The 8,097-nt window shown below is 43.7% G+C and overlaps 1 long non-coding RNA gene across 2 annotated transcripts; it reads left to right on the top strand.

Annotated features, from left to right (window-relative positions):
- Positions 1–2,455: 2,455 nt before the first annotated feature.
- Positions 2,456–4,955, top strand: LOC119301606. Of its 2 annotated transcripts, none has more exons than XR_005147086.1 (3): positions 2,456–2,529; positions 4,447–4,765; positions 4,864–4,955. It is a non-coding gene; the product is annotated as an uncharacterized LOC119301606 (long non-coding RNA). The 2 variants fall into 2 exon arrangements; XR_005147084.1 differs by having other exon boundaries at positions 4,433–4,765.
- The last annotated feature ends 3,142 nt before the right edge of the window (positions 4,956–8,097 follow it).

Raw genomic sequence — 8,097 nt, 5'->3', positions numbered from 1 at the left:
AACCGTGCTTTGGGTTTTGTTTTTTTTCTTCCTTCGTTTGGTATTTGTTTTTTGCTATTGGTTTTTGTGTTTTCGGATTTTGTTTTTTATTCTTTTTCTTTTTTCGTTCTCTCTTCTGGTTTCCTATTTTTTCTGGTTTTTTGGTGAAAGAAAAAATTATTGAATTCTATTTCCATGGGATCTAGTTTCCAATATCTCGACGCAAGAAATCCAACGGTGAAAATGATTCGATATTCAGACGCACGATTCAAAAGATAAAATGTTTTGAATAAATGAATTTACAAAAAAATATGAAAACTTTCAGGTTATGACAAGTGATGCAATATTCTTTTTTACAAAATGACGCAACACTTGAGAAGAAGGGGAGTGACTTTTGGAACCCTTAACCAGTGGTTTCGGATAACTGCCAACAAGCAATTTCTCCTCGAATAAGGGCCTTTCTCACATGGTCCGGTAGTCAATGAGGTTTATAATTTCCAAACCCACCATCCGAAACTGAAAGCTCGAAGAAGCCCTACCAACCACCACCGACCCCCTCCGGCATGCGGAGACCACCTGGTGGCCTACAACGGGCAGAGGGTGCGTGCAGGCGACAGCCTCCGCTTCATGGACCTCGAGGAGTAGCAGTGGTGAGCCACCGCGATGAAGTCCACCTCCAAGCCGCTGCACCACGGCAACGGTCACCGCAGGCTTCTCATCGAATCCCCAGGACACATCGACTCCCCACTCCGGCCTAACTCGGCGCTCATCCAAGTCGACGCCGTCGAGGGGTTCCACATCCAGACCCTCGCTGGTTGTAATTTCTGGCCGGTTGATGGCTTTTTAATTCAAAGTCGATCTCTTCACGAGCGTTCGTTCAAAAAAAGCAGAGATCGAGATAGAAATGACACAACACATGAGAAGATAGGAGCGATTTTCATAGGAGGTAACCTTAACCGGTGATTTCGGCCAACTGCCAACAAGCAATTTTTCCTTGAATTTCTCCTTGAATAAGGGCCTTTCACACATTCGATTTTTTTCTTCAAAATTTATTAACATGGGATCTAGTAGATTTGAAATCTCGACACGAGAAATCCAACAGTGGAAACAGTTCGGTATTTGGACGCACGATTCAAGGGATAAAACATTTTGAATAAACGGATCTATGAAAAAAAAAACTCTACAAGTGGCAGTGCATCATTTGTCGGCATTCTTTTTAAAGAGAATTGTCAGCACCACCAGCGGGAGTGACCTAAATGCAACCCTTAATTCTAGTTGTTTTTTGTGTGTGTGTGGGACAAACCCTTAACTCTAGTGATTTTGGACAACTGCCAACAAGCAATTTCTCCTCGAATTCATACATGGGCGGATGGGCCGGCAGAGGTAACATACACATATCCCTAGACTATGTTACTACCTCAATAGTGGGTAGTAACATAAGTGTGGTAACATACAAAGCTTAATTTATTAGGTTATAGACTCATATTGCATTGGGGCATGTGATGTTACAGTAACTAGCTAAGTTACTAGTACTACATCTCTCCTCATTAACTCACTGCCATATAAGGCCCCGCTTGGTTTCACGTTTTAGGGCCCAATACACCTGTAAAATATACCCCTGTAAAATAAAAACGGATGGGCCTGTCGTTGGTGCTTGGCATGTCGTTTTTGGGCTGTAAGTTTTACACTGGTTTTCTCGTTTACATCCGTATCAGGCCGGTATCCGATACAGACCAGAGGCCGTCATTTTTCCCCACCTCGCCTCTCGTTCGAGACCTAGATCGAGTTGCGCCGCCGGGAGGCGCCGGCGCTGGTGTCCACGAGGTGGTCAAGCAACGGCGTTCGCGGCGGCGACTTGGTGAGGCGCAGAAGACGGTGGCCACGACGGGGGTTAGGTGCGCCAACGACGGCGACTCGTTCCTGGGCGCGACGGTGATGGCGACTCGCTCCTGGCCGTGACAGTGATGGTGACTCGCTCCTGGTCGCGACGGCGACATTGGCCGGCAGCCGTGACCTGACCGTGACGGTGAATCGCTCATCCTCCGCTGCTCCACCAAGGTATCCTCCCTCCTCCTCCTCCTCTGCCATCCCTTCCTGCCCCTTCCCCATTCAACCGACGGCGGAGTACTCCTTGGCGACGTGGCCGTCCTGCTTGGTCATGATTAGCCCGAACCCTCCTGCCAGTTAACAGCTGCTGCCAAAGTTTCACAAGAATTCAGTTCGTTAGCTGCTGTCGAAGTTCAGATTGATGTAAACCTAGAAATACCGATAAACAAACAGATGAACAATGGTCCAATGATTTGTTTATGAACAGGGTCCATAAACTTCCATGGGTTTATGAATAGTTCATCTGTTTTCTTTGTCCAGTTGTGCAGATAGAATGCTAACTAAGTTGGGCCTGTTTGATAAGTTATATAACTGCAACACCTATTATTGCTACTATTATCATTGGCTCATTGCTGCCTTTGTGCAATGCAGGACTGTTAAGAGTGATTTGGAGGATTCAAGATTCTGTGAAGCTCTTTTGACATTTAAAGCTCAGAACTAAAGGTACTTAATAAACTCAAAAGCATTCAGTCCAGCTTGTGTGTGTGTCACTGATTTATTCTTCATTGTTTTGCGTATGTGCTTGTCTATATACATCTATACTCAACTATTACATCAATCAATAAAAGTATGGTAATATATTTTCATGTTACACTAATCTCGTTATCTTGATGTGCTAGTGCTCCTTTTATTCCAATGTCATAACATAGATTATATATACTACTGTGTTTACTTTGAAGGAGAGTTGCGGTATTTATTTTGTAATCTCTTCTCGCTAGATAATGGATACGAGTAACCATGATGATGGATATGAGTCATGTACTGATTCTGAGGAGGAGGAGGAGGAGGAGATGATGTTTCTTGTCTTCCCGACGATATATTGTATATCTTCTAGGAGGGAAAAGATTCCAGTGAACACATCCATTCTTACGGGAGCTAAGTATATCTGAGAAATATTGGATGGCCACCCTCAACGGTGCCTTGATATTCTTAGGATGGAATCCCATATCTTCCAGCTTCTATGTGACCATCTTAGATCCAAAAATCTTCTAAAAAATTCAAAAGGAGTCAGCGTTGAAGAGCAACTAGGGATATTTATGTACATGCTATCCACGAATGTGAGTTATCGTATGTTGACTGATAGGTTTCAGCACAGTCCTGAAACGGTGCATAGGCATATCAATGGATGCTTCAACGCTATGAGATCATTGGCATTTGACCTTATCAAGCATAGTTCGCTAGATACTCATTGGAAAATATCAACAAATCCCCAGTTTTGGCCTTTCTTTGAGGTACACGCCATCCCTTGCTATGTACTTTAGGAATTTATATCCTCCCTTAGTATAACACATATAGTAACAATAGCTTGTTTAATGCAGAACTGTCTAGGGGCAATAGATGGGACTCATGTTCCCATGACCATAACATCCAATGAGGCTGCTCCATACAGGAATAGAAAGGGGACCCTCTCCCAAAATGTGATGATCGCCTACGACTTCGATCTCAACTTTGTTTATGTGTCAGCTGGTTGGGAGGGGTCTGCCTCAGATGCCAGAGTATTGAAATCTGCTATTCAATCGGGCTTCCATGTACCTCCGGGCAAGTATTATTTGGTTGACGGAGGCTACACAAACACACCACAGTTTCTAGCTCCGTACCGTGGAGTTCGTTACCATCTAAAAGATTTCGGTAGAGGTGGCCCTCGTCCAAAGAACCCCGAAGAACTATTCAATCTAAGGCATGCCCGTCTACGGAACCATATAGAGCGTACGATTGGTGTATGGAAAATGCGATTTCCTATTTTAAAAGTTGGCACACATTATCCAATTGACACTCAACTCAAAATTCCTATGGCGGCAGCTGTATTTCACAATATAATCCGGAGTCACAGAGGTGATGAACAATGGCTAGATACGCAACAAATGCAAATTGACCCTCTTCTATTTGTCACTCTTCCTGATGGAGATGACAGACCTCGACATGTTCCTACATCCTCAAGCAATCAAATGGACCTTGGTAATTCTATGAGAGATGAAATTGCCAACAGGATGTGGGTGGACTATCAAAGAATTCAAAGAGAAAGATCGTCACGGAGATCTACTAGCTAATAATTTAAGTTTTTATTCTGTCAAAGTAATTTATTGTGATGATGTGGAATTTGAGATATAAAGATGACATTTGAGTTATGTTAATGTTTCATTTGAGTTATGTAAGGATGACATTTGAGTTATGTTATTAGGATCGATCCTATATATTAGCAACATTTGAGTTATGTTAATGTTTCATTTCATATTACTTGATGTGATTTTGCATTTTCAGATTCTTATATTTCTTAATGTGATGTTGGATTTTCATATTCTTATGTTGCTTAATGTGATCAGATTCTTGTATTGATTTATTGCTAAAGTTACATTGTCATAGGTTCAATATGACGCAAAATAGGGCTAAGTGGACAGCAAGGTATGAGAAAGGTCTCGTGGAGGTACTTACAGAGTACAATCTATCTCATTACCGTGGCCAAAATGGGTGGACTACCGAAGGATGGAATCAAGTTGTCAAGGAACTGAACAATTTATATCCAGAGGCAAGGTTTACCAAGGATCAGGTTCAAGATAAGGAAGCTCAGTTGAAAAAGCACTACAAAAATATCAAGTTGATAGTCAACCGCTCTGGAATATCATGGAATGATATTGCATGTGTGATCAACACTACACCTGAAAAATGGGAAGAGATCATTGCAGTAAGTTTTTATTCCTTCTAACTTTTGATTTCCTTATATGTGCATGAACTTTTCATGCCTATGCATGATCTGCTCACACCTTTCTATTAATTATGTAGGAGGACCCAAAGCTCAAAATGTATGAAGGAAAGAGCTTTCCATTGTACGAGGCATTGGGTGTGCTCTATGAAGGACACATTGCGCAAGGAAGACATTGCCTCACATCAAGGAAGCCTCCGATTGGCACAAAAACAGGTAGCAACTTTGGAGCGAAGGATAAGATGGTTGCAAGCACTAGCAAGAAAATTACAAGACATGGAAGAGATGACAACGTAAGGACTTCTTCAATAATTGACATCAATGATACTCCTACATTAGATGATGTGGATGAAAGAGAGAACACTGTCAATGACGAGGAAGAATTAGGCAGTGAAGATGCTGATGGCGATCAACCACAAATAAGTGAATCAAGTGCCAAAGGGAAAAAAACTAAGAAACAAAAAGGTGCCACATCTGTACAGCGGCTTGAAGATTCCATGATGGCTTATGTGAATTTCAAGAAAGATCAAGCTTCCAAGAAGGAAAAAGTGTCACAGCAAGGAAAACAGCCCTCAATTACAGAATGCTTGCAGGTCTTGAATGACATGGATGATGTTCCCGACGAGGTCAAAATCTTTGCCTCTGATGTTTTCAAGGATGCAACAAATCGTGAGATTTTCCTGGGTTACAACTCAAGATTGCGGGGTATGTGGCTAAAGAAGGAAGTCGACGAGATTAGTCCTCAGCCTCCTCCTTGTAAGTACCATTATCTTGGTTTTCTGCATTTCTTCTCCCCACTAAAGATAAGTTTGTAAGGCTTAGTTGAGCGAGTATTCCTTTGCAGCTCGATTTTCATCTGGCGGTATTCCTTCAATCAATCGGGTGCTCTGATCAAAGGTATTGTCTGTGCTCCTTTTATTTCTATTAGGTGAAGCATACCTTGCTTGCTCCTGGAGTCCCTTTGGCCTCAACGAGGCTCCGCTAGTGGGAGGGAGTAACATAATATTCTGGACATGTTTGTTATTATCCACAATAGACCTGTGTTGAGAACTTGCAATTCTTGGAGCTATCATTTTTGCATTCAAAAATAATATGGTTTCTTTAAATTTATGACATGCTATGGCTACCTTGTACCATCTGGCTCCCCTTGGTAATTCAGGATTTTGTGCTAATCTTTTTGACATACATGGTTGTTCTTGACATGTGTGGCTGGTATCCTTCATAGAGCACAAAGTGTTCTTACATAGCTAATGTTTTTCATTTTTTTTCTTTTCAGGATGTCCTTTCACATGATTCTATGATTACCCGAGTCCATGAAGCAATCAATAATCTTCCTGAATTATTTTATGTCTAAGCGCACAATGATTGAACAATTTCCTCAATAAATTTGGTTATGTAGCATGCGGACGAGACGAGACAAATATGCCTCGATAAATTTGTAATTTAAACTACTGACTTTGAGCACTATGAGTTATCAGAACTATGTTCAAATGGATGATTGCAAAAATATTATCCTTTTTTTGATGTGGTTGTACTGTTATATAAATCAAAATTTTAGCTCATTTTATACCTGTGCAATTTGTGTGCAAGTGCAGTCTGTGCTGTTGAAAATTATGTACGTGTGTATTAGAAAGTCTGTGTTGTTGAAAAGCTATACATTTGGATGCCATGCATATTTAAACATATATGTAGTGCTGCAACTTGGGCGCCATGTATATTTTACAACCGAATTGAAACTGGAGCCAACTTACAGGGGTGGCAGAAAAACAACATTCCAAGCGGAGGCTAGAAGCGGAATGAAAATACAATCCTGTGGCATGTATTCGGTTTGAGACTAGTATAATACAGGTGTAAAATGTTACAGGGGTGGCAGAAAAACAACATTCCAAGCGGGGCCTAAGCAAATTTGCTGAGTTGGACTCGATATTATTACCGAAGTTACTACCACCGTGGCTAGTCTTAGAGGGTGCTTGGATACGTACTAGTCCCATGACTAAAAGTAGTGAGAATAAAACTTGTTAGCCTCACCCATGCTTGGATACAAATACTAAATAGACTAAAATCGAGTTAATGAGCATTTATTATCCTCCAAACCTTCCAATTCAGAACTCGCATGTGTTAAAGGAGAGGAGTTAAATAAGGAAAGAGAGGACTAATTCACATTTTAGTAGGATTCCACTGACTAAATTTTTTTAGTCTCAAGACTAGTTTTAGCCTTTCTTTAATCAGAGATGATTGAAACTTTAGCCTCTAAAAATAGTCCCTTGAATACAAGCATGCTCTTATTATTTCCAATTCCAAAGCCCACTCTCCCAAACTCAAACTCAAAGCTCGAGGAAGCCCTACCAGCCGCCGCCGACCCCCTCCGGCGTACGGAGACCACCTGGTGGCCTACGGCGGGCAGAGGGCGAGTGCAGCCAGCAGCCTCCGCTTCATGGACCTCGAGGAGTAGCAGCGGCGAGCCACCGCGATGAAGGCCGCCTCCGGGCCGCTGCGCCACGGTGGCGGCGGCGGTCACCGCGGGCTTCTTATCGACTCCCCCGACCAAATCGACTCCCTACTCCGGCCTAACTCGGCGCTCATCCAAGCCGACGCCGCCGAGGGCGTCCACATCCAGACCCTCGCCGCGGCGCCGCGCTGTGGCAGGCATTCCCTTCGTCGAGCGCCACCGGCCTTGACTCGTGCGCAACAGGCTCGACCGCCTCGTCACCGAGGCCCAACCTCGAGCCCGTGGTCAACTCTATCCATTCTGCGCTGCGCCCGGGCAACTACTTGTCCCCCCTCTTCGCCTGCTGCATTTCCCCGATCTGCTCGCCTGGGAGCGCTGTGAGGTCTGCACTACTGTGACAGGAAGAACAAAAGAATTCTGGGCTTGTCGTGGAGGGTGAGCCGTTCAATCTGGATGTGTTGGTGCAGAGCAAGGACCAAAGGTGGCGGTGCAAGCCCTGCTGAGGGTGTGGCTAGCTGTCGCTTTGGTGGTGATGACTGAATGAAGGTGCTTGTGGAGTGCACTCCTGAACCCATTGCAGCCCAGACATTCAGAATGGTAAGACTGATGCTCAATAGGGAGTTTGGGCCAGGGGTTGCTGCAGATTGCGCCGCCACTGGCAACGAATGTGGATAATGTGAGGACAGTGGTGAGATGAGTGTTCTTGGTGTTTGCGCGGTTCTCCGGCAGAGTCCTCTATGCAGGGCAGAGATTGTTTGTGCTATAACCGCTGTATGATCGTGTGAAAGGGGACACAATGCACGAGCATTTGCAGGCTCTCAAGGTGCAGCACGAGTATGAGGTGCTAGGATAGTCAGAGGCCAGT

Source organism: Triticum dicoccoides, chromosome 1B (assembly GCF_002162155.2).
Source record: "Triticum dicoccoides isolate Atlit2015 ecotype Zavitan chromosome 1B, WEW_v2.0, whole genome shotgun sequence".
NCBI classification, from domain to species: domain Eukaryota; kingdom Viridiplantae; phylum Streptophyta; class Magnoliopsida; order Poales; family Poaceae; genus Triticum; species Triticum dicoccoides.
This window is presented reverse-complemented; position numbering and strand designations above follow the sequence as displayed.